General features: G+C 41.0%; 1 long non-coding RNA gene across 1 annotated transcript in view; it reads right to left on the reverse strand.

Moving 5' to 3' along the window:
• Positions 1-6,121: 6,121 nt before the first annotated feature.
• The window catches only part of LOC143336404 (uncharacterized), an 89,181-nt gene continuing 67,853 nt past the window's right edge, over positions 6,122-27,449 (reverse strand). The window contains exon 4 of the long non-coding RNA XR_013078520.1: positions 6,122-6,368. This is a non-coding gene — a long non-coding RNA (uncharacterized LOC143336404). The remainder of the gene's footprint in view (positions 6,369-27,449) is intronic.

Below are 27,449 nucleotides of genomic sequence, written 5' to 3' on the forward strand. Positions count from 1 at the left end.
TGTCAGCCATCATTAGCAAACACCACCACCTAAAGAAGACCATCACATTTGTCAGAGCCAGAGAGAGACACACCCTTCAGCCCAAATATGCAACAGGCCTTCTCGCCTCAGCTGTTGACAGGCAGTTGAAAGTTGACCTGGGCAAGCAGCTGAGGTATCCCTAGCACATTGTCCCAACAACACTCTGCCCAGACATGATCATCTTCTCCAACACTACAAAGCAGGTGATCATGTTGGAGTTCACTGTACCCTGGAAAGAGCACATGGATGAAGCACACAAGCACAAACATGCCAAGTACCATGAAATGGCAGAGCAACATATGAGACAGGGCTGGAAATCATCCAGCTAACCTATTGAGGTGAGATGCTGGGCTTTGCAAGCTGGTCACTCTGAAAAGCCTTGATCAAACTCAAGCTAGTGGGACTGGCAAAGAGGAGAGCCATCATCTCTGTCACTGACGCCGCAGAGAAAGCCACCACCTGGCTTTGGTTGAAGAGAGTATCACAGACTAGCAAAGGACCCAAGTGCAGTACCGGCCACTAACTGAAGATGATAGATGACAGGGAAACTGAGTCGACAGTGTACCGTACTAAGCCGAGAGTGAGCTTAGATGGATTTGCTGGAATGAGACTGTTTCAACGCTAAAATCACTGGCAGACTTCAGTGGAGGAGAAACAGATTTCGAAAAAGCAAGTAGATCTCTCTTATCCAACAGGTCCAAGGTCTTGACTGGCGAAGCAGCAACAAACCAAGGAAAAAGGCAAGGAGATTGGGTCAGGGTGGAACAGGGTTCAGAACCGGGTATCAGGCAAGACACAAATGCTGGAGGCGCTGGCATGAAGCTCAGACAATCTGGCACTGAGCTGGTGAACACTGCTCCTTAAATGCCCTGACTGATGAGCCTGATAAGACCCATGTGTGCAGTTGAGCGGGGCGTGGCAGAGAAGACTCCAGCGGTAGGTAAGTGCAGGGGTGGGCTGTGACAGAAAAAGGCACCATGGTCAACTGCTGTGGGGATGCAAGCTGGGAATTGATCACCCTGCTGGGTTGCCTGGGCAAGAGTGTCTGATGTTGAAGATCCTAAACACTTGATGACCCCAGGTTACATCACTGATGATGCATCCCAGCACATCCTCAGGATGTACTGTTAAAGTTAGCTTTCACAAATAAAATTCCATTGTATTGGGGTGCAGACAAATCTTAGAAACTGATATCCCAAAACCTGGACAAATAAACTACAATCGTAATAGCTATAATCCAATAGAGGTAGGTGAGAAAATGTGTTTTACTTGTATTTTTGGTGAAGTGACTCTTAAAATTCACATTAGAAGAGTATACTAGAGAGACTTTATAGATTTTTATAGATAGATAGATAGATAGATAGATAGATAGACATTTGCATTCCCACTATTTACAGCTGAGATTACAGCTCCCTCTCTCAAATCTTTTTCCATTTTGATTCTTCAGCTCATACAAGGAGACTCATTACATGGATGAGAATGCCTACTCTAGAAGCAGCTCCACATGTAGTTGTCATGGAGATGATGTGACTCAGACACCCTTTGCCTTCATGAGCCTCAGACTGTTTGCTGAGTTGTGGTGAGGCTGTTCGTCTCTCTTCCTGGGAGAGGTACTGCTGCTCTACACCACTGTCAACATTGACATAGTTTTGTATGCAATGCAGGGAATTCTTTACAAGGAGAAATGAGCCGTTTCTCAGTCTTCCCAAGGCATATTTGGAGCAAAATACAGCATGGGCTCAAATGCCCTGCAAAATTCTGTCACGTATTCCTCTTTGGGAAGAATACACCAAAAGAACTTCAAATTTTGTGTTCAACATTGGCACTATAGAACAGTAGGATGACTTGTGAAAACATCAAGTGGAGAAAAGTTCTTGAAATGCTCATTAAAGGAGTTTTAAAGTCTTGGAATAAAGAAAAAACATCAATTCCAAGCTTTTTGGCAGTTACAAAGATAAAATTCCTTCCAGTAGCTTTATGGCAAAAACAGCTTTTGCAAATGCACTTTCAGCTCTCTATTACTTTGAATATCTCTACCACGTGCTCTGGTCTGTTTTTCCTACAGTATGGCCTGCCAAAGCCTACATCAGTTGTTCCTATACAGTCCTGGTGACAAGGACAGCCAGGTAAGACACTGTGGAGTGAGCAGCAGTGAGATCTTTCCACCACCTCATCTCTGCCAGAAAGAAAGTAATCAACACATTCTCAAAGGATATGGAAAACATTTGAACTTTGATGATGGAACTGGACTCTGAGCCACAGTAATGTGCAATTAATTAAAAATATATTCTTTTCTCTGGGACATGCCAAAAACTCGATATGCATTCCTGTGGGTTTGTGGCCGTGGCAAGAGTTCGTCTAATGCTCATATTCTGTTTCAGTGAAGTTCAAGCAAAGTTTACATGGAGTAACTCAATTTATGCATCATGTATTTCGAGGATCCCAGGGGCTGCTACTGTAACAACAAACTTGACTTGTTGTTACAGTAGGAGGGGATAAAATGATTTTGCGGAGGTATCGGAAAAACAGATGTTAATTTTTTTTTGTATACCACTGTGGTGAATGTACATGGAAGGTAAACAGAAAAATAAAGTTTATTACAATTTTTTTTTTTTTTTTTTTTTTTTTTCAAAATCAAAAAGCATCTGAGAATGTGGTGACATTGTTAGAAATACATCTGTCAGGCCAAGAAAGATAATCAGACAGGTTATAAACAAAACCAAATAAACTTGAAATAGAAAATAAATGCAACCCTGGCGATGTCATCCAGGCCATTTTCTTCAGACTGCAGATGTTTAACAGAGAGCCTGCATTGCAAACATGTTAAAAGACGTGCTTGAAAGTTTGAATGATGTGAGTTTAGCAGCGAAGCTCTAACAAAAAGATGCCATAAAGTTGCATTGTGGGAGTTGTAGGATCCAACATTCTTGGAGCTTGATCCCATTCTAGGAACTACATCATTTTAGACTATTCTGTTTTAAAACCTCAACTGACTGACATGGCAAATATTGACAAATTATCACCTTATAAAGTTATTTTGGCAAATGGTTCACAAATAGTTACCTCTGGCAACCTCGACATCTGGTAGAGCCAGAGCAACATTAGCATTAATATAGATTTGTTTCTGACCACCTGGCAAATGTTAAGCCAAGTAAGACTGCGGCAGGTGTTATCCAGAAGAGACGCACACTTGTGCTTGGCCATACAGCTGAAGAGGGTTGCAGTGACCATTTGGTACCTAGGAACAGGTTTGTTCAGGCGCGTAGTTGTTGTATGCGGATTGACATTAAAATTGCATTTACACTGTGTTCAGTGTGCTCACAATGCATCCCTGACCACCTCTGAAGTGGTTTGGCTAATTGAATTACAATCTGTTCTCAGTGTATCTTGGGTGCATTTATACCTGTACTTTCATGTTGTTAAAGCACTGTCTGCATGCAATCAGATCACCCAAAACACATTTTAATTGAAGGTGCAAAGAGGATGTTAGAGCACTCACTCTGTCCTCTGTAAACATCTATTAGATTTTGTGGGTCCAAATGTTTCAACGGTAACTTACTGCTTGTTCATGCAAACATTTTTGTTAAGCTATGAGGGACCATACCAACCACTCAATTTCACTTTCAGCTGGACTAACTTTTTGTTGACATGCTTATCTTTGGACCAGCTGTCTTCTTTGCTATGTTCTATTGTAGCAGCTTCACTCTGACTAGTTTGACTAATGACCAAAATTACAAAATTTACACTAAAGTTGTGAAACAAGACTAACTTTATTAATTACGTTACAGCAGAATACTGGTACTTTGCTCCTATGAGAGTTACTTTCTCAATTATATTCCTCTCCATATTCTCAATACAACTTACATCTGACTTGTGTGGAGGCAGGAAGCTAAAACCAACCCAAATCTACACAGAGGAACTAACTGGAGGGCACAGCAAAACCAGATGTCACCTTCTCATTCCGCATCAAATATGACTGTCTCTCTGTAAAAATCCCCATAAGGAAGCTCTATACACTGATTTCAAAATAAAGGCCTTTCCTCTCCGGCCTTTTTCCAAAGTAACTAATGACTTTCACTTCTCTTTTCCCCAGAGCTCCTGGGTCTGTTTTTAGTGGACAGAAAGTTGAAAAGTGGGCAGAACCTTGGCAAGCGGATCACTTTCGATTGAAGAGCAAAAACAGGAACCCGATTCAGCGCTGTCACACCACCCCCATTCAGTGGTGCATGAGAGAAAGCCCTGATCCACAGGAAGTGAGCTGGACTCAGCTGGGCCGAGGCATTGACATTCTGATGGGATGCAGTCATCGTGTCATCCTGAGCGCTGTCTCAGTCCCCAGTGTCAGACGACCCTAACAAGTCATGTAGTCCAACTGGTGAACAATGATGGTATGCATGTTAGGAAGAAAAGAATGGGCCACTTGCTTATCTGAAACCATGAGAATACGCATGTGAAAAAGCACTTGTCTACAAAGTATGATGGACTGTGCACCAAAAACTGACCTTTAGAGGATACTCAGGAGCTGATAAGTCGAGTAAAAATAATTCCTCTGAGACAGGATGATGATTTGTGCACAGGAAAATCCAGCAGATGAGTTTTGCACTCTTCCTGCAGTAACCTCAGACACAAGGCAGCAGAACCCTTCACCCCAGCAGACCTCAGCTCAGACAGCGTCTATCAGCTCCAGACAGATTACAAAATGGTATTTCCAGTCTTGCAGTCACCTAAGTTTCGTTTAAGTATTATCAAAGACAGCTTGTTCAGGGTTTCGCAACAATTTTTGCCACAGGATTCCTTGGTTACTTAATCAAAATGCCTTGTTGTAGTGAGGCAGCGAAGCTATACTTGTTTAAATGTATATTTTAATCAGATTATGACCTATAATTACAGCATTACAAGATATTTACACTTATTCAACCACTCCATCATTATCCTCGTGCTACAGAACAGTCTGATTACAGGTTGACAGCACCATCCATACTCAATTCAAATGTCAATTTCCCAGCAACCTGGTAGTTGTTACCTATTATTTATATATAAATATATTTATATTTGCCTTGATAATGTAGTAATGAAGTAAAACAGCTATAAGGTCTTCTTTTTAAACAGCAGGTTCAACATGGTAGAACATGTGCATACAAACTAAAACCAAGAAAATAGATCATATTGGTTTTACTTCAGTTTCTTATAGAATTGATTTAGATATTTTACTTTAAAACCACTTCATGGCCCAGAATGTGTCTCTGAATTAGTGTGCCATTTCTCAACCTGTGTGTTGACTGACTGGTCAGACAGGAGCCTTTTGGATCTTCCAGTGTCAAGGTGTAAAGCTGGATTTCTACTTTTGCATCAAGGGGTTATGCCATACCTATGATGGCTATGTGACTGAGCTCAGTGGCTGCGCAGTAGCTGACATACATTTCCTCAAAAATGCAACTTGGACTGCAAGAAAAGTGACTAGTCAGCACATGCTGCTTGTATTTCTCCTACAAATTTCAGATGATATATTGAAGCTTACTACTGCCTGATCACATGGGATACAGCTGTGTGGTGTTGTGGTGGCTACATCAACAGTAGAAATCTGAACTGGAACAGTAAAACAAATCCTACACACAGTAGGACTCTATCAACTCTTTGCATTATCCATAAATCCATTTTAAGACTGAAGGGAGATTTTGGCGTTTGTGCAGCTCAACTCTGGAACAGATTTGCAACATCATTATCTGCAAAGTCAGTGTAACGACTTTTGATATCACACAGGCACACTGCACACACACACACACACACACACACACACACACACACACACACACACGCACACACATTCACCTTCAGTGCATACTGTTAGCAGCTAATGAGACACAACTGACATCTGAACAGTCGATCCTTTGAGGGATGCAAATCAGGAACTGCAAAAACAGTAATTAAATTCACACATAAACATTAAAAAATATTAATAAACAAGATAAAATTTCTGTAGTAGTTTTATCTGAATAAGGGCTCTACCTTACCCACTTTCTGCCAAACTGCATTGTATGACTGGTGTGTGTGTAAATGTAGCCTTATTCAAGTATGATGTGAAACATGTAACCACCTCGTTTCGTGGCCCTCAGGATCCTTCCGGACCAGTGAACCTTCCAGTGGTGCCTGGCCTCTGACAGAGCCTCCCAGGGGAAGTCAAAGCAGGACATCCTGCCATTCAGAGCTGCTGTCACAGTTGGGAAGGTGGTACAGCTGCAAAGAGCTTCCTGAGCTGTGGGGTCACATCTGAGAACAGGAAGAAGAGCATTTCTGACCCAGACCAGAAATGCCCCAACCAGCCTCGTCTTTGTGTGACATGTGCTGGTCTGTGAGACAAAAAGAGCAAAGATAAGTGGGGTGGTCCCATAAATATCATGACAAGGGAATGTGGACAGCACCAGATCATCTTTTCTCACTTGACACACACAAAATTCTACAAGTCTTGTAGTCCATGGCTAACCTGCAGCAGTGCAGAAAAAAAAGCTCATAGAGAAGTCAATAAGCAGTTCATTTAAGAGCCTCCAGAACCAAGTGGAGTTATTATTTTGGTTCCACTTTCTGAATTTATGTCTCTGACCCAGTGTAACTTCATGAGCAATCCCATATTTATTTATCTCCAACAAGGTAACTAATTATTTGGATGTCTCATGTGGACTCAGCAGACCTTTCCTGGGAGAAATCCACAAAGAAACAGGAAGAGATGTGATTTACATTCCTGACTGGAGAGACAGTGGTTTGTTTGGTATGAAATAAGATATGGGCATTAAGCATGAGCAGCATTAACCACCATGGCTGAAATGGCTAAATGAATGTCACTTACACACACTCAAGACCTCATTAGCAGACAATGCAAGGAGCCCAAAAATCAGTGATGGCTGCACAGTTTTTCCTTCTTCTTCTTTTTTTTGGGGGGGGAAATTGATGTAGTGGATGTGCTTCTAATTATGCATAAAAAAAGGCACCGTAAACAGAATACAGTGAATTGAAAGTGGTAAAGCTTGTTATCAGTACACAGCTCAGCACTAAAAAGTCACTGCAATAATAATAATAATAATAATAATAATAATAATAATAATAATAATAATAATAATAATAATAATAATGCATTTGTGTAGCATCTTTCATACAAGACATGCAACTCAAAGTGCTTCACATAAAAATGAAAATATAACAATAGATTTGATAATACTAAAGATAAAAGTAAGGCTAAAAACATTAAACAGTAAAGACTTGATGGCAAAAAAGGCATGAATACCAAAGTCATTTTAATCCCTTACAAGAATATTACAGTACACATCTTGCAGTGAATAACACAGCTGAACTTCAGAAGAATTGAGGGTGGCCAGCTAGAGTACTGTATCACTAAAATACCAGTTACTGAGGCAGGATCAAGAGCTGGTCAGTATGAATTCCTCAAGATAATCAGAAAGCATTTTCACATTTAGAAAGCATTTTAGCAATGTTTCACTGCGGTGATGTGAAGCCTGTGTATTATTTTGATCTGTGTTTCAGTTGGTATATGATGAGGGTTATCGGGGTGTTTCAGAGAATGGGTAAAAGCACAGGCCTATATGTACAAACAAACATGAGTCTACCAATTATCCAAGGAGGCCTAGACAAATAAATGACCCACTATTAAAGGTTACTGCACCTCCAACATAAAAATGCTAAAAGAAAAGCACACAATGACAAACAGGAAAAACTGCCACGAAAGCAGTCACCAGAAAAGTCACAGAGACAAAATTCTCTAATTGAGTAAAACTTTGATGCTGAAATCATTGGAATCGTCTGTAATTATAAATTGAAACATGATGTCTGGGAAGCAATACAGCCATGATTATTTTGCACTAAATATGGAAGTCTGAAGTAAAGCCAAAGCAAAACTGCTTGACGTCAACTATGGTTCCAGATTCAAAATGAGAACCCAGTGGGTTTTCCACTATTAAAACGGCATGATCGAAGATAAAGCTTAGAAAAATCTAAATCAGAAATAGCTCACTGCCACAGCTGTTGTGTACTAACTACAGGTATTTCAGTTCCTCTGGGAGTGATGGTTGCAGTTCCTTTCGTAAAGTGGAGAAAGAGATGTGAGATCACAAGAGACAGTCTGAACATTCTCAGTCATCAAGGTCGTGGTTATCTGAGGAGGGTTGGATCTAGGGACTGAACCAAGTGGCATCAGTGACCTTGATAAAAACCCTACAGAGCTTGAATATCCAACCTGGTCTCACTGCAAGCAAGGAGCAACTGCTCCGGCTGTCCTCTACACATTCTCATCCCAGCGACGTACAAAGCCTTCCTTAGGTTTAGGAAAAGATCCTTCACTTTTGGTTTATCACAGGACAGGACTGGGTGAAAGTCATGGCTTTGTTTGACTCATTCATCCACCTTCCTCTATTTGTTTGTGGACTTTCTTGCGATGCCGCCTTCCTCTTAGCATCCAATATTGCTGTGGATGGGTTTACATCAGAGTTAGCTGAAAGCCCGGTGCATTTCATAGAGATTCTGATAGGTGGGTTTAGTGGGTTTAATAAGATACACACATACTTGTACCGTGCGTGCGTGCGCACACACACACACACACACGCACACACACACTGTAAGATCTGCTTGTACTGTGGTGAAAACGACAAATAGTAGAATTTAAGAAGTAAAGGAGAAAATCGTTGAGCATTTAATATAACACTTATTTATTAAGTCTGTTTAAGATGAGAAAACGTATTGATCTGCAGAAGGAAGTCAATAACATGGCACAAGAGACAGTCAACACAGTCCACTGAAACCACTGGTCGGTATTGTGGGCATAAAATAAATAAAATAAATAAATAAATATATAAAATAAATATAAATATATAAATAAATAAATAAATCCGTCACTTTTTGTTGGGAAGGTGATTTTAAACAATGCATGTATGATTATTACCTCCCTAAGTACGATGAAGTAGAGCAGTCCAGAAAACAACAAGGGCTGACACCAATTGGCTTTTTACTGGAGTAAAAACAAGGTCAGCCACACACAGTGCTGTGATGTGAGAAACGATTTGCTTTATTGGCTTGTGAGCAAAATGTAGAGAAAGACATATCCACAAATGCGAAGTGGTTAGATGTAGGTAGGAGCATTTTACAGTTTAAGCAATACACAACCTGTGTTTTGGAGACACAGAAGGCAGTATGCCTGCAGCAGGGCTCTGATCACAGCTCAGTGCTCACAGAGGCTCACTGCTGTTTGTACATATGTACACTATCTGTTCACAAATGTGCTATAACCATAAGTAGGCTGTTACATGTATCAATTACCAGTGGTAGCTGTTACCTGGGGCAGGTGTCTAAACCAGTGAAAAAGTATATTTACAAATTAATAAATATTTTACAATGATAATACGGTATATAATTGACTCATGTACAATTGAGACAGTTATCTGTTATTGACCTGTGATCACTTGAATCAAGATATTAAGTGGTACGAGCAACATTTACTCATAAAACAATTTAAATAAAAAAAATAAAAGACTGTATATGTCAGTGCATACAACATTGCATGATTTGACCAAAGCAAAGTATGACGGATACATAAAATGTTAAAATGTCCTCTCATGTCTGTTTGACAACTGCGACAGTGATTTGTGCTCTCATCTGCAACAAATTAGCACACATTTCACAGGAAACACTTAAAATGCCTTCCATGCTCCGATGCCAAAATCCTAAATGATTTGATTATGAGTAACCTTCAACAACACACACTTAACGGTCCCTTTTTTTTTTGGAAGAAGTGGGGTATTAACAAGTTAAGGGAGGACGCCCAGTTTGATGATCTATCCCGTGGCAACAATTTAACAGATAAAACTTCCCTTTGCTGTGCTTTTGTTGGCCGGCTTGGCAGGGCGACTGAAGCGGTGTGACGCACACGCGGACCTGAGGTGCGTTGCGCTGGTTGAATTTGATGTCCCGGGGCGGTGGCATATAGCTGAGAAGCTGTTATTATTCCAGCTTCCTGTTTGGCACTGTTCCAGGAGAGCTGTGAATACCTGCTGGCTGCGCTGTCACATCTGGGCCTGATAACAACCGCAACAATACTGCAGCTCAGCCTGGGTCTACTATATATCTGAGTCTATTAAGGCTTGATGTCTTCCTGTCATGTCACTGTGGTGAAACGACAAATATCAGGCACTGGGCTAATTCGTACATGTACTTTTATTATATAGCAAACATTCCATATGTGTACTTTTAGCCTCCTGCAGCTCAACTTCCCTTAAAGTTCTCTTCAACTTTGCGGGGGAGTTCAAAGCTGACCTGATTTTATTTTGGCTGCACAATACAACACCTGCAGACTGAAAGAAACAATTCATCTCTATATCTGGCACTGCCTAGATATCTGTGTCTGTGTATGTAGTCATTGTATTTTCATGTGTGCCATCATCCCCGATGGGTACGGACCACATAAATGCGATCTCATCCTTAATGAAAGTCACAGAAAATCAAACAAAGAGTCTGAGCCTCCAAACCATCTCTCTGTCACTTGCCAGGAATCCAGATGGTACAAGTCTATACATCACAGCATAATGCTCTTTCATTGTACACAGCGTTGTTTGACATGATGTGTGGCTCTTTTGTGAAGAGCCATCACAAAAGTACATTCACTACGTGCAAAACCTCTGACTCTGCCGCGGACACCGCTGCCTGTGTCCCATCTTAAAACCAGACGACATAACAGTGTCATTGTCCTTTGGCTGTGGCTATAGAGGGACACTGGCTGTTAAAAAGGCATTTCATTAACCTCGCACCCTCCGTTTCGCAATACAAATAGTTCTGTGATGACATGTCCAACCCAGAGGCAGTGTGTATGCACAAAGAACAAAAGGTCCATAACTGATAAGAAGGAAGGAACAGTGGAAAGGCCTCTTCTTACAATTCCCATGCTGCATATGATGACACGCAGTGCTACTTCAGGCATTTCCTTTCATGTTCTTGAAAATGACAAGAATGTGATTGTTCATTCATTGCAAGCAAAAAGGAAGCACAGCTTATGAAAAGTCAAATCCAGCCCTTTTCTGAATGTTATCCGCGTCTGGCTAGCAGTGACAGCAGGCTAAGCAAGGAGGCCCAAACATCCAGGCCAGATGGGATATGTAATCCCCCCGTGTCCTCTGGATCCTCTCTCGGGGTCCCCTCCCAATTGGACGTGTCTGTGAAAACATTGACACATCCAGGAGGGATGCTTAGAAGGGAACTACACAGAGTTTACAAATGAAAGTGTGTTTCCAGGTGTTGGGGAGTACGACTGCATATGTGAACATAGTTCACATAGCTTTTTTGTGTCTCAGGAGGGAGTTCTGTGAAATCTGAGAAATTGTCTCAAACAGCAACAACTTTAATGTTTCTGGGGGCCTATATCCATAGCGTCCAGTCAGGTATCAAAAACAGTTCATTGTGTGGAGTGCACTTGTAAGGGTAGCAATGGAGGTCAGGTGGAGGTTAAGATGCAGGCTTTGGCAAGCTGAACCCTAGCTATGAGAATGACTTGAAGTCAAATCCTACAGGATGACCAGAATTTGATGGATTTACATTCAAGAAGATTCTGCTTTTTTGAAGGACTTGAGCTCAACAAAATACAGTATGGAGAGAAAAGAAAAGATGGGAGCGGTGGTGGCCAGAAATTGAAATGATTCATAGATCTTCTGTTTTTCAGTGAAAGACTGCATGACTGGACCAGCATTGGAGTTTCCATTGCAAAGGCCCCCAACAAAGGGAGCAAATCTTCTCTCCAAACGTAGCCAAGACTGTGATACAGAAAACATGCCTATATTTGAAAAGCCAGAGAATGACACTTTGTGGTTGTTTGAAAATTTGCAACTGTTCAACTTTCACGTGTTGGAATCATGCCAGAACTTTAATATGTGAACAGAAAGAAGAAGCATAAAGCATAGAAAACATACTGTATGCATAATATTCCAAAATCTAGTTTCGTTTTCATGGAGCCCTTCCAAGTCACCATTGAAAAGACAGGCTGTACATAGAGTTACAGAGCACTGAGGAAGTGTTAGAAGACTTTTCTCTCTTCCCTCATTCAGTCTGGTTTCTACCCCAACATGTTTCATTCATGTGGATGATCACCTTATAGGTAATTAGCATTCATAAGGTTTCCATTGGGTTTGAAGAGGCAGATGGTAAATGCAGCGTATAGAAACATAAAAATCAATGTAAAACAGTCCCTCCTGCTTTTGATTTGACCTTATCCACAACATAACTTTCTTCTTTCTTTTTATTGTGCTTTCAGCATCTGCAACATCTAACAGCTATAACACCAACATAAACTGAAAATGTATCAGGTCAGACCACAAGGTGCCACAGCAAAACTCAGTTACTCAGATACTCAGAGCTCCATCACATGAAGAGTAAGAGGGAAATGTAACGTCTCTGTGATGTCAACAGAAGATTTCTGAAGAGCCATTGTGTCAGCTCAGTGTGGTGGCTCCAGACTCCATCTTGGAAGTGCCTGACTCCTCCAAACTCCCAGCTAATCCAAAAATGTCCAAAAAGTAAACCAAGGATGGAGCTGAGGAAGGTTGCATGAAGCCTGGCTGCTGAAACACACCTTCTTACCTCAATGCTACTAAGCTAAGTAAGGCTGACAAACTAAGCTGAGAAATTAGGCTATATGCTGCTCTACGATGCTAACTGTCTAACTGTATGGTACCAACCCAACAGCACTGCTATGCTACTTTGCATAATTCATCCTGAAAGGCAGGCATAACGTTACATCTTGACATTTAAGCCTACAGCCGATCACAATCAGTCAGTTTCTGGAGTGTAATAATATTAAAATGACTGTTCTAGTAATAATATCAAGGGGGCCATTCGAGGAACTGTATTTTTTGGCACTTGCCGTTGGCTTCAGAAGTTGCAGCTTGACTGATTCCATTGAAATGAAATGATTTTGGTCCCAAATTTCACTGTAATAAATTGTGATTTCACAACATGCTTGTAGTGTAACTCAAATGTTTAGTCCTGTCAGAAAGAATGAGAGAGAGAACTATGATTATAATGGAAGCGGAGGTGGAAAGAGAGAGAGAGGGGGGATGTCAGGGCTGAGTGAAAATATGTGGCCAAAGATGATTTATTCTCTGCTCTGGGGCCTTCTCATGTGGGTGTAACCACAAATGTTTATAGTGACCACATTTGAAATAATGTCAAAGCCCTCCTTTGCTTATGGATACAATTAAGTCAACTCCCCCGAGCACATTTCAACTCGTAAAGCTGTATATGATGTGATTAAGAACTCAAACATGTAAATGTTGGTGAAAAAACGCCGGCATTAAATACTGGATCATGTGTGTTTTTGGCATCGTCATGTGAACATAAAAAACAAAACATTTTGAGTAAATTACTATTAAAAGCAATGAGCAAACTATGAAAAACAATTTTTATTTCTCCCTGATGTTGTGTCCATAAGCTTTATTCCATGATAAACATGTTTTCCAGTTTAGCAGGATGGTTGGAGGCAGCACCTCTTCTGCAACACCCAAGACCTGAACTATTGTCAGTCTCCATCTTCCTATTTGCAAATGGGAATATAATGTGTACGGTATTTAATTTACATTTTATTTTTACCAGCTTGACTGATAGATCAAACATCATACTGGTTTAATCAAAAAGGGAATGATGCATTTATGTATATGACAGTTACAACAGTTTGACATAAACAGAGAAACAATCATCAGGATGAGCAGTGACAGTCGATCTGCCTGGACACAGCAACTTAAAAAGCTTCAATTCATCGATCCATGTGGATAAGTTTTAATTAGTCGTTTTGAGACTTAAGGTCTGTGAGTCTGCTGCCTCCACTTCAGTATTCAGTATGATTGCGTGTTTTTTCTTATGCTGGTTATTCATTTGTCGAACTTGGAATTTGCTGCCATTGTGAAAACTGTTTATTGCTATAGTGTTTTTCCATTACCCATCTCAATTAGGACTTGGCTGTCAAAACATTGGCTGTACTTTTGTCAGATCATCTTGAATTTTCTTTTGAAGTTTTGTTTATAAAGGGCCAGTCCACCCAATTTACAAATAGATAGACATAATGCATAATGACGACCACTCCCGGATAAATCTTTACCGTGGTGATGGAAGCATCAATGAGTCCAAACTGATTAAAGAGGTTTTCTTATACTTACATCTCTGCAGTATTTCACTTCATTTTGAGCTTTCGGTCTATCAGACCTTCATCAGGGCATACGTGATTGAACAACAGACAAGTAGGTAGAAACAGACAGCTAATAGTTGTGGAGTTTCCTCCTCAAGTTTAAAAACTTAACTAATATCTTACTTCGTATCTTTTCTTTCTAGTGTATACAATATTTACAAAAAAGCAAAACAGAACAGTCACTGTAGCACTGTTAGAATATTTCATATCAACACGTCAGGATAATCACTCTGCATGTCTTTCGTATGGACCGCAGCTGAGGACTTTTCTCCACATTCCAGAGGGATAAATGAGCCCATACAGTGCAGCTGGCATCATCGAGGAAACAACATGAATTACACAGAGGTCACAGTGCAGCTCTTCACCCCATAATGAAGGCCTTCATTTTTCCAGGACGACATACAGCCCCATGCACTGTACATGCAGTAGACAAAGAGTGTCTCTGAATGACACCTGTCCCCGCACTGGACTTGCATGTTCTTGTCTCCACTGACAGCAGCATCATTAACATGCTGACATGTTTTACTGTCAGCCTGGTGAAAGTCAAACATCCTGATTCAGCAAAACTTAACAAAGACATGTTCCATGTCTCTACTGCTTATTCTGGAATATGGTTGGGCTCTGTAACAGTACATGAGACAAAGATATTTCTCCACCATTTCCTGTTTAAATGAGAAAGCAGTCTGCGTGTACCTGCTCGCAGGGAGGAGCCCTGCAGTGGGGGGAATTGGGTTTCTCTTGTCCTGTTTGCTGTGCATCTCCTCAGATTTCCCCTTGGAGCCACAGAGAGAAAGTGAAAAGACACAACCCTGTGAAGCTCTGCTGAAAAATAATACCCACTCTAATAAACTGTTTGCCTTCACTTCTAAGCGTATGAAACGTCAGTCACTCACCTATCCCATGCCTCCCATCCTGGGTGAGGGTATTTATCTTTTACAAACCAGTTCATGACTGTCATTAATCGCCTGCGTGTATTTGACAGTGACTGAATTTCCATTTAGCTGGAAGTGTTTTCAAGAATAGCTTTCTGAACATCCTTCTTACAGACGCTGAGGACATTTTCAGTAGTTGCAGCTCACTTTCCTAAAGAATACACTATGTGTCTTCAGCAAAAAAAGTCTTTCAAACAGAGACTTCCACAGTACAATGACATCCCTGATTAGTCTGTTGGTTCTGCAATGGCACAGAGAATACACATACAGTACAGTGAATAGATTTAATGGACAAAATAGGCAACAAGCTAACAAGTAAAGCCTTTCTGTGTAGCTGAAACTACAGAGATTGTCCTGAAGGAAGCATCAAAGGAAAGCTCAAAACAGAAAGCTTTCATCCACCGTGAAGCATGAATGTGCTCAGCTAGCTTCAACCTGAACATGAAATGTTGACATTTGATATGGACAAGTGAAACCAAAGCGTTGAAAGTTTTATCCTCTGGAGACCATGAAAATCCACAGCAAATTCCAGTAAAACAAGCCCTTATTTTCAAAGATGACAGTGTTTGTGAAACCTTTAGACGATGGTGGCAGCAGCTTCAGGGGGGCCACTAAAGTCGGGCCAGTGATTGACAAACAACTGACATCTGCATTGTTAAGTGCAACACACACCTGTCAGGTCACGTGGTGTCTAGGATTGGGGTTCAATAGCATTTTACCATTTATCAATATGGGCAACCAACTGAAGGTAAAAATAACCAAAGAGCTAAGATTCAATTTAAATCTGTGATCACTTTTTGTCTGCAATTTTGCATGGCCTAGCCTCATCATGGCCTGATGCTATCTGAAAATGAAATGAGTAACATGAAATATGATATATCCATAATGATATAAACTTGTATTATGGCTTAATTGCGAGTTTCTGACTCCTGAAAGTAATGTGATTTTCTGATTGTTTCACTCCAGAAGAGCTGTTACTCTCTTCATCTTCTGAAACTACAGAAACACATAACCCTTTTGCGGTTACACTAAGTTTTTACAGAGTGATGTTTCTTTTAGCTCGCAAATGACCTTTGGCTGAGGACAGGAAGCAAGTTTACAAAATAAGAGCCACAAGGTTCTTTTTAGCTGTCATTAAAAATACGCTCCACAAGATATAAAAAGTCAAAAGATTTGTTAGCTGCAGACTCTGGATATTTTGCCAACAGGGAACCAGATCCAAAGTGGAATGTCTTCTCTGGTAGTGTCAACTCATTTAGTGCATGTCAGTTTCCACTGTAACACCAGCCACACTGTACAGACAGAAGTAGCAGTCAGGGTGCAGTAAGCGCAGTGTGCCAATCAGCGCAGTGAAAGCACTAAAACTGCTGGTTTTCTGGAGAAATTTAGATGATTAGAGGCAAATGGTAGACTTTAAACTCTCCCAAGTGTGGCTGATAGGAGAATGGTTCATTTATACACGCAATTACTGAAAGAACCTGAGACTACTTGCAACACATCACTGCACCCACTAATACCAGAAGCCATCCATGTTAGAAGACCACCTTAACCTACACAGGAATACTACAGTTTTAGCTGTCTGTCCTCTGCTTCAACCGCAACTCCTCCAGCTCCTCTGCCACTTTATCTTAATACAACCACTCAAAGCTAGACAGTAAAACAATATGCATTGTATTAACTACAGGCTTTTTCTTTTAAGCAAGGAGCATTAAATCTGATCTGAAATCTGAAGAGGATGCTGCTTCACACTGAGCAGCCAGATGTCTGTTTAAGCACACAGTTCCCTGAGTCTACTCTGGATTAGTCTGGTGGAAACAAACCCTCGCCCTGCTGGGACTGAAGCCCCAGGTGCACGACACACTTCCAGCCCAGCTTCCTATCCCTCCCACCCTCCCCTCAGGGCAGACGGAGCCCCGGCCACACAGGATTTAGGGAGTGAGTGGCAGCGTGGATGGGAAAAACAGAGATTTGGAAAGTGGTGGCAAGCTCTCTGGAGAGGTGAATGTTAAAGGTTCGTGAACTGAATTGGGGTCATTTCAGTTAGATGATACGTGACAGAGCCTGTTCACACTTCCACTGGTTTACAGGAAATATCAAATAGTTTTAAAGCTGCTGAACTATTTTATATAGTTCCGAGGGGAACCAAACAACACAAGCATTTGATTCTGTTTCAGCTGCTCCTTCTCCAGGTGGATGTTGTGGTCAGCCAACGAACAGGATCTGATTGTATCTCAGTAACTTTAGCCAATGTTCCTTTCACACTTTACAAACACTGGGAATATTCACCGAAACTGTTTCTGGCATCTGGTGATTCTACAATATGGTCAGTAACAAGTTTGACGAAACCCATATACAACTATCTTTTTAAGTGTTATGTACACAGCACGCATCTTTTTCTGATCTCTACCAGCTTGCAATCCGTGTTCACTGGGTAGCAGCCAACTGGTTCATTCATTTTATAGACTGGCTAACTCAGAGAATTAACGTCTCTTGACCACAGCTGATGAAATCTACAGATGACAAGCTTGCTGCTTCTTGCATGCTAACAGCTTTCATTCTGTTTATGATGTTATGGGACACAAATGAGAGCACAGTCACCTTTTATGTTGAATGGGGGTCACTGTTGCATTGGAGCACTCTCACTTGGTACCCCACATTCTGGGTTCTTAAACTGAATCCAGAGTTTAGGGATCCATTTTGCCACATTTACAAAAACTCTTTCAAGCATGTCTTTCATACAGGAGCCAGGAAATATTTATTAGCAACGTTTAAGACATAAACATTATCAGTATACTTTTGGCAAGAGAATGACTAATCAGATTTCTATGTGCATCGTAAGATGGATATTAATACCCGACATAAACACAATCCACCCAATTAGCATACGAGGCACACGCTGTATTAGTGCCAGGTGTAAAGGGCATCTTTGTTTGTATCTAATTGCATCTGCTACAATAGTGTATGATGAAGGCTGGCCAGCAGCCTGTTTACTGTTGGTAATGGCTTCCTCACTTCCCACAAACCCCTGCTGGTCTCCCAGGGATACGCATGGCATATTAGGAATGATGAAGCCGTGGCAGATGGGCAAGCTCCCTCTCCATGCCCACTTGCCTTATTTGTGTCAGAGGCTGGTGAGGCAAAACATCATTATCTGCTAAGTGGCTTCTTCTCCCAGGCTGTGAAGCCAGGTCTCTCCTCTGAGAGGGAGATAAAGACGGAGTGAAGGAAAGCAAGGGGAAGAGTGAGAGATGGAAAGAGAAGGAGCGAGGGAGCATGTCGCCTGCCTGTGGTTCAGGTAATAAGTTGGAGTGCAGCCCGTGCCCTACTGGCTGCATACTGCTGAGCCTCGGGAGGCTGTTGTCTTTAGGCTATCATACTTCACAAAGCTACCATCCATTTAAAGTGGCACTGAATTAAAGGCTTGTGATTTATTTGAAGGGGTCCAACTTACGGCTTCACACTGGGATGCTAAAGGTAGCTATTCATTTCCAGGAATCAATTATCTGAAAAGGCTAATTAATAAATGTCTGCATTAATCAGAGGGAGGACGCGCCATCAGATCCTGCACAGAGACACATGTGACCACCATAATGGGCCTGGTTCATCATCACCTCCAACTGCGAGAGTCAGAGGAAATGGCCACTATTATCGCTGATGACAGCATGGCCCGCGCTAATGGCCATGACGCTTATCAGGACTGCAGGTGTGTAACTGTTCACTAATGAACAATGAAAGGCAAAACCGATTCTGTAGCATAAACCCCGCTGCAGGACAAATAAGATGAGACAATGTGCTGCTTTATCTGCCACATTCTATGAAGAACTGGGCATCTTCCAACAAATAATGTCCACGCATAAAACACACAGCAACCGGGGAAAGTACGGAGAACACACAGCAACTGTGATAAAAATATGCCATATTCTGAGGAAGGCTGTAGCCAGGCAACAACACAGAGAAACACATGAAATATTGTAAGGCTCCTCAGCAGGGGACTGGAAAACAAGTCCCAATAAACCTTGTTATTTATCAATGTCCATTTTGACCATCTTACATCAACAGTGGGACAGCAACAGCCTTAACTGGCCTCAAGACTCCGTTTATTCTAGATGAGTCATTTCACATTTTGTACCTGTGGTTGTTATCAGCAGGTGTCCTCACTTAATCTTCCACTGCAGTGCTACACTGAGACCTAGTGAGACCCTGATTGATGGAATACTGGCTGTCTGGAGACAGACCGGATCATATGGACCCATCACACAACTGAATGGCAGAAGCTGTCATGGTTTAAACAGACCCATCCATCTGGGATCTGTTTTGAAACACATAAGCTTTTTATCTCTGTGACTTATACATATGAAACACAGTCTGCATGTAAATAATACAATTTTAACCTAAAGCCAAGCTTTTCTGTCTCATAGCATTTGTTCTCTGTAGCTTAAAGGAAGCCATTTAAAATCTAGTAACACTATAATGTGGCCAGAGTGAGAATTCTCTCCCTGAAACAGGCCTGCCATGCATAACACAAGGCTGCATGTGGCGTAGGCTAGATAAATATAGCATAAACACAATAAGAAAATGGTAATGAAATTCAGCACACGCTATCTAGCTCTAACAAATCAATCCCTTGAATGTCTAATGTCCCTCCTTTAGAATCTGAGTCACATTGCCTTCAAAGTATGAGAGAAGCTGGTCAGATAAAATTCAAGTAACATTTCCTTCAAAACTGAACTGCAGCAATATAAAAAGGAGCATTGTTGGAAATTAGGTTTATTCTCTTCACGTGAGTGAAATGAGTAGATCAATATTAATCTTATGTCTGTGCCTTAAGTCCAGAGCGGGAGTCAAGTTCAACAATATACTAACCAACACCCCTAAAGCTCACTAATGCAAGATGCAATCCCATGTCATTAAAAAGCCAAATAAATAATGAGGTAGTAGTGTTTCTGTTACAATGACATACAGATCGGTTAAAACATTGCAGCTTGTGTGTGTGTGTTTTCTTAAGCTGTGGGTGGGTGGTAATGATAGGAACTCAAACAGTATCTCCTCTCAGCAAAATGAAGGCAAATTATATCATATCAAAGTTGTGCTGCGCGAAAGGATGCATTTGCATAACTAAGGAATACAATTTAGGAATATATTTTCACATTATGTTCGATGTATTTAAAAACCAGCACAGCTCATGTTAAACCAGCCCACATCCTGCCCAACCGCCCTCACCCATTTTACCCCACACCCTGCAGCCCAAAACCGCCCAGTCTGACAGTCCTGTTCCTCACCTGAGCGTCATACTTGAAAAAAAAATCTACATCAGTCTAACGTCTGTGTGTTAAGCACAGAGCTGACATCAGGACGTGGTTAGCCAAGCTTAGCATACAGATCAGAGGTTGGGTCAAACAGCTAGCCTGGCTCTGTAGTAAGTAAAACAAAAAAAGCCTACAAATGCCTCTGAAGCTCAGTGTTAGCACCTGTCTGCTAACCTGCACATAAACAGTAATGTCGAAAGGACCATTTGTGGTTTTGGTTTTGTGGTTCCATATGTTGGAACTATTTCTAGGCTTAGCGGGAGCAGCCTCTGAGCCCTATTGTCACAGTAAGTTTGCCAGGTTTGGTACCACCTGTCATTCACCAGAGAAACAGTTCCAATGCACACCTCCCCTCAAAATCACAAACAGTTGTTTTTACAAATTCAAATTCAAAATCATCAAATTAGATATCTTATGCAAATAAGTGCAATATTTTCAACTCACATGGACACATTTTCATCTCACACAGAGGATAGATTGGTATAGATCCTCGCATCTCACAGTCAACAAGAACAAGCGTATTTCTCAAAGTACAGAAATCTCCAGGATACAAGCCACCGAGATGAGATTAAACATCTTACCTGTCTATGATGAACATGATAAAATGAAATGACAACCACAAAAACACTGTGGGAACAACTTTGGCTCATGAGAACAAACACAGACATAAACAAATATAAATGTCAAGCATCAGATTTCTCTAGATTAAGGGGCAGAAATACAAAGATACACTGCAGTAACTGTACTGTAACCACAGTAACAGCTGCCTGCTGTTGAACCTTCATCTTTTTTAGTCCACTGAACCTTTGTTAGACATGTGAAAATATCCATATGGATAATAACTGCAAACAATGTTATGTTGTCGTTTGAAGAAAAGCCTCTACCTTTTACTCACTGCTTCACTGAATCTCCTTTCACATCCCTTCACTGCCTTCATTGTTTAAGTTATGCAAGTGTTGAATTCACATACAATGAAGAGAATGTGCTTCATTTGTCTGTGACATATAATGCAATGAGTGATGTCCTCACTAGGTTCCAAACCAAAACCTTCCCTGTGAGTGGAGCCTACATGAAAATCTGGCCAGGCAGACAGTGAAATGGAGGAGTTTCACTGGACCAAAACCCCAAAATGACCTGAGGGATGGAAGGAATTTTGGCATTTTTCATGCCGTGAACTTGAGCCCCTCTCTTTGCTCATCTTGTGTGTGATACAGTACAGTATTTCTCCCCTGTCTGCCTGATGTGAACCGCTTGGCTGCCTGTGAAGATTTATCCTCACTGATGTACTTCTATCAGGCAAAAGTTCACTGAAGGCAGCAAAGATATCAGCCTGAGTTATTTCATCTGGAATTTAGTCTTGAAATCTTATTTTTCCCAGCACGAATGACTGAAGCCTTGCTTACTTTTTTCCAGAGGGTGAAACCATTTACCTTGTTTCAAGTACACATTGAGGGATTTAAATGATTTAGAAAATAAACCATGTCCTGACTGAAACAGTTCCAGCATGCAACTCAACACAGATTGTGATGTTTGAATTTCTGTTTGAGTATAGATTAAACAAATAAGATATGTTGATCAGTAAGCTTCAGTGGTATTGGTGTGTGAAGTGTATTTTTTTGTTTTGGACAGAGCCATGCTCACTGTTTCCCAGCTTCCAGTCTTTGTGCTAAGCTGTGCTCAATGCTTCCTAACTCCAGCTCTGTAACTGAGTTAACACAGACACAGGAAAATGCTATTCATCATTTCTTTTCACTCTGAGAAAGACGGCAATAAGAAGATTTCACCAATGACTTAGTTTTACATAGTGTTCACAAATTTCTCCAGTAGGCTATCAACCACAAACACATCGTACTGGGTGTAGACATTAACTGTAGGCATCAGCTACTTCGCCAACACACCAAAGTGTGCGTGCAAAGTGTGCCTGGGTTTGCGACGGCTTACTCTGAGTGGTTCCCCTTCATTTGTTCTCATGTCTCTGTACATTTGTGAAGCTCCTGACTTAGGACGGAGTAAAAAAAAAACTCCTCAACCTCCTCAAATTTGTGCCATCTAGAGAGAATATTTCTGTTCTGTTCATGTCCACTTGCATCTTTGCATTGACTTTTTATGTGACTGAGCAACCTCAAATTTGTCTTGCATTCCTTAGCTATCAAGAAAATAAATTCAAAGTGGAAAACATGCTGCATTTAAGATGTAGATAAGGCAGCATTATTATATTTCTGCCGATAAGTCATTTGCAAATGCTATTAACACATGCTGTTCTTAGATAAGAACTCTGAAACTAAGTCTCCTGCCAGCAGTGGCAGCACTGGCTTAACCTCAGGACAGGCCAAGTTTCATTTGTGATCAGAGGTTAAGTGGCTGAAATTGGAGCTCAGCAGATAATCTGTTCAAAAACTTATTCGTGAGGAGGGAAATGTAAGGCAGTGCTCTCTTCACCCTGATCTCTGACCTTTAAAGTTCTGAAGGCCCTGCACTTCCACTGCTTGAAGCCCACCGCAAGGCATGTGGAAACTCATGAGGGATCAACAAAAAAACATGACTTGAAAGAAAAAAATGTACCAAATCAAATGTTTTCTACCACGTTCATATAAATCTGGATAACAGACTGTAGCTGGAGGCAGGGTCTGATTTAAGAATATTGTTGCGATTCCTTCATTTGTAATGCTGACAGTGACAACAACAAGATAAAGTAACCATTTCAATTAGGAGAAAATGAGAAAGATGAGTCATTTTATAAAGTGAGATTCTTCTATGCAAGTGTCAGTGAACAAAAACACCACTAGGGAAATCAAAAATTCCTCCTTAAATGGCTCCATTAGGCACTGAGGTACTGCAGCTGTAATCTAGGCTTTACTGCGATTGCTTTATGAGGAAAGGTCAACCAGCAGAGGTCAACAATCCCGCTGCAAGAGTCACTTTCAAGGGGAGCAGCTGAGATGAGACGTGCACTTCAGAGTGACAGCCGTGGCACGCCCCGAGCATTCACCCGCCAAGTTCATTAGCTTAATATCAGTGGACATCTGTTTAACGGGCGGGCTGTTACTACATCTTACCTAATCAGACTGTTCCTCAGGGAAATCATCTTGAGGAGTTAGAGACACCATCAAACAGCAGCATCCCTGCCATCCACAGGGCCACTCTATCATCGCTGTAATTAGGCTCTCAGTGAAAGGGAGCCATGTCTTGACAGCTCTCTTATTATTTTATTTTATGAGAGGGAGGAAGATACACAACTAATAGAATGTCCCCATTCATCACATTTGAGGCCTGCAATTGATGCTCTTAGCCACAAGACAAGCGAGCAGGGCATTCTCTGTTCTAACTGTATGTGTCCAAAGTGTCAAAATACTATAAAAGGCACAGAATGTCGGACATTCAAAGACCCTCTGAGCACATGCAACCACAGCCTGAGGCTGTAGCATGATAACGGCATGACTGGGATGGCATCAGCTGATGGGTCAATCCGCCAACCACTTTGGTCAAACTTTAAATATTGACAACTTTTGGATGGATTGCCATGACATTTTGGTACTTTTCATTTAATTCCATTCCACCATCCAGCTGGTCAAAACTGTCACATACCCAGTAAAATTTCTCCACATCTGCCACATGAATTGGTTCAGGATTTTGTCCACATGATGTATCCTCATGACGTTGGTGTTCCACTGACTTTTTGCACCATGAGCTTGACAGTTATTGGTTTAGAGTCAAACGTTTCAACAATTATTGGATGGATGAAGCTTCATGTTTCTACAGAATGGGGTTTGTTTTTTAAACTCTGGGAAATGCCTAAGTTTTCATGTAGACCAAATACCTGCAAACTTACTGACGTTGCTAGGAGCAGTTAATGTTTTTCACAACAGTTGAAGAAATGGGCTACATTATTATTTTTGGACTTGAACTTACAGAAACCTGTGGAGCCAGGTCAATCTCATTGTCTAATTTGTCATCATTGATTGGCTGCCAAGCTGCAAGTGGGCGGGTCATATCTAATGTGAGCCTACCACAGTACAGACACCAAAGATTTGGACTCTTGAGAGTGGTGTGCTGCATATGATTGCAAAGAGCAACCAATATTTAAGGAGAAGCACCATTCCAATGATGGCATTTTTGCCTGGATTTGTGTTCAATCAAGATAATGGACAGCCAGTCACACCCTAGCTGTTCTGAGTAATCACGAGCGATTGAATTGGATCAGCTGTCATAGACAAGGGATGATTTGGTGTATTTTGCAAACTTGGTTTTTGTGTCTTGTTCAGAAATTCTTCAAATGAAGTAAAAATGATCTATTTGTCTGCTAACTTGAACACTATGAGCAGATTATTCATAACACACAGGACGGTGACACTCAAAGCGCAAATCTGATCTGTTGCCTCCTCTGACACTCTGCACTGGAATGTTTCTGATTGATTGTTCCACTTTACGGCCATCTAACTAGAGACCAAAGCGTCAAATAAGATCCAGTCAAAGGAGAGGAGCTGAGACAATCTGAGATTCTTTGGTGACTGTAAAAACAGGAATCATAATGAAAATCCACTTCATGACAATTCCAGGTGCCTTTAAATCTCCACAGACAGACTGCACGTGTTAAATCCATTAGCAGTCCATGTAGCGCTTGACAAAAAAAAAAAGACAAAAAGATATGGATTGCAGAGTTTGCGTCCAGGTTTCTTTTGGCTATTGGCAGTGACTCAGTACAGTCCCACGAGTAAACCATGTCAATGTTTAAACCATGAAATTGGAATGCTAAAACACATGCTGCACTGTACAAACTTGCTTGCTCTACCCTCCTCATGTTTACTTCACTTCAACTCCTGATGAGCAAAATTGCATTACTGTGTGAGACATCTCAGTCTCTCCTAAGTCTTAATAAGGACACATACATTTTTAAAACATAAGGAGCCTCAGGATGATTGCAACGTGCTTACAACTGTTCCCTACATGTGCTGGGACGGTTCCATTCATGTTATCCCAAAGTACTGGGAGAGGCTTTAACAAGCCTCATACAGATTATAAATTCAGCAGAGCTCATCAGGGCTGCCATCCAAGGAAAACTCTCCCAGCACACGTGATGTGATATCTGATCTCCAGTTCACGTGAACACATTGTACAGATCACATGGTGAGATAGATGAAAAACTACTGAATCCAAGACACAACTGAATCCAACAGGCAAATCAAGAACTATTGGCATGTGTTAAGTTAATCAAAATTATTCTTAGATAAAATTCACACTGGTTTTACTCTGAAAACAAACTTTTGAACTGCAGTTCAGCTCCACAGCAATTACAACTTAGCAACAACCAATGACAATTTCACTGATTACAGCTGGAATTTCTCATTTTAATTTTTTTTTTTTTTAATTTTGATATTTCAGAGAAATAGTAGGTTGGTGGAGGAGATGAGCTGGTGCTCTGTATAAAAAAAGAACACTGGCATTATGTACCATAATTAAATTCTGGATGCTTAGATGAATATCAGATATTTTAGATTGCACTGGACTGTCGTGATTCACATCAGCTTTGACACACTTATTCAACATCTAACATCAAGATTTTAGCCCACCCTGGTAAGATTTAAGGAGGCTCAAGAAAACCTCACAGCAGTCTTGAACAGATAGCCTGCTGATCAATAAGTCAGTTGAAAGAAAAAGTATCCACAACAATTGTAAGTTTAAGTCCTTTCTTAAAGGTGCCCTGTGAAGTTTCATTGTGGAGAAAATTTCTGCGTACATACACAAAACACATCAGGCCTCATGTTAGAACATTTTTGGATTCTTATCCTTAAAATCTTTATTTCTTTGAGGTTTTGTTCTTAAGAGTGTTCCAAGTCAGATTCATCAAACTTTCTTCACCACACAGACTTGTGGTAAATCCTTCACTTCAGCCTGATCAATGCCACCTGCTCAAGGGGAGGTGCAGATTTGTGAGACTTCATCATTAGCATAACCAGCGCCCCTAAAGCTTCCATATAAGGCTGTCTGTTCCCTTCTGTTAGTGGGAAGGTTTCATTCACAAAAATGTTACCAAAGAGAAGAATTTCACATTGCACAGCTTCAACTCCTCCAGTTGGAAATAAATGGACAAAAGATATTGCATTGTATAACACATTGATCAGTCTCAGTAGTGGTATTAGAGGATCTGAAACCATTAGAAAATATTCCAGCTGTTGATGATGTGTTAGCTTCACATAGCCAGATTTACCTCCTACAGTGCTGTGTCAGCTCTAGAGATTCGTCTGACTGCACCCATTGTCATCCTGGTATAGGGAAAAAAATGCTTTGACTTGTCAACACTTCAAACCAATCACAATTGTCTTGGGCGGCACAAAGCTCAGCAATGGCGCCCTTGCAAAAGAGTGTCTGGGTGAACTGGTTATGGTGGAACATAGTGCGTGATGAGGCGAACCCTGGCATGAAGATGGATAAATCCAAGCAAGGGAAAATGTAACTTCTGCTAGCTTGTTTACATTTGTATAGACCAGGTTAGGCTTGGGGTAACTTGCCATTTTCAGAATAGATCAAGGTGTAGGTTGCTGACTCTGAGTTTGTTGTTGTTGTTTCCCAGAGCAACAGGGATTTTGAAAATGGTAACATGCAGATAGCTGCTGGTGGCCAATGGCAGGCTTATACCGACAGTGACTAAGAGGCTAAGAGACCAGACTAATGATGTGTCATCAGAGCAGCTCTGTCCAGTGACAGATACAAAGAGGGAATAGTTTGAAATTAAATTAGTTGTTTAAAATCATCTTATAAAGGAAAGTGGGCCATGAGAGGCTGTCAGCTGGGGAGGTGAGGGAATATTACAGGTTACATTATTGATGTTACACTGTTGAGTGCAACAGATAATGATACTGATGAGACCTGCTGTGCTGAAAAATGCCACTAGTCATACAACCAAAAAAATTTTATTCAAACTTGAGAAAATTCAGAGTACAATAAAATCAGTGAATGCCACAAATAATCACT

The sequence above is a fragment of the Chaetodon auriga genome, chromosome 18, assembly GCF_051107435.1.
Source record: "Chaetodon auriga isolate fChaAug3 chromosome 18, fChaAug3.hap1, whole genome shotgun sequence".
Classification (NCBI taxonomy): Eukaryota; Metazoa; Chordata; class Actinopteri; order Chaetodontiformes; family Chaetodontidae; genus Chaetodon; species Chaetodon auriga.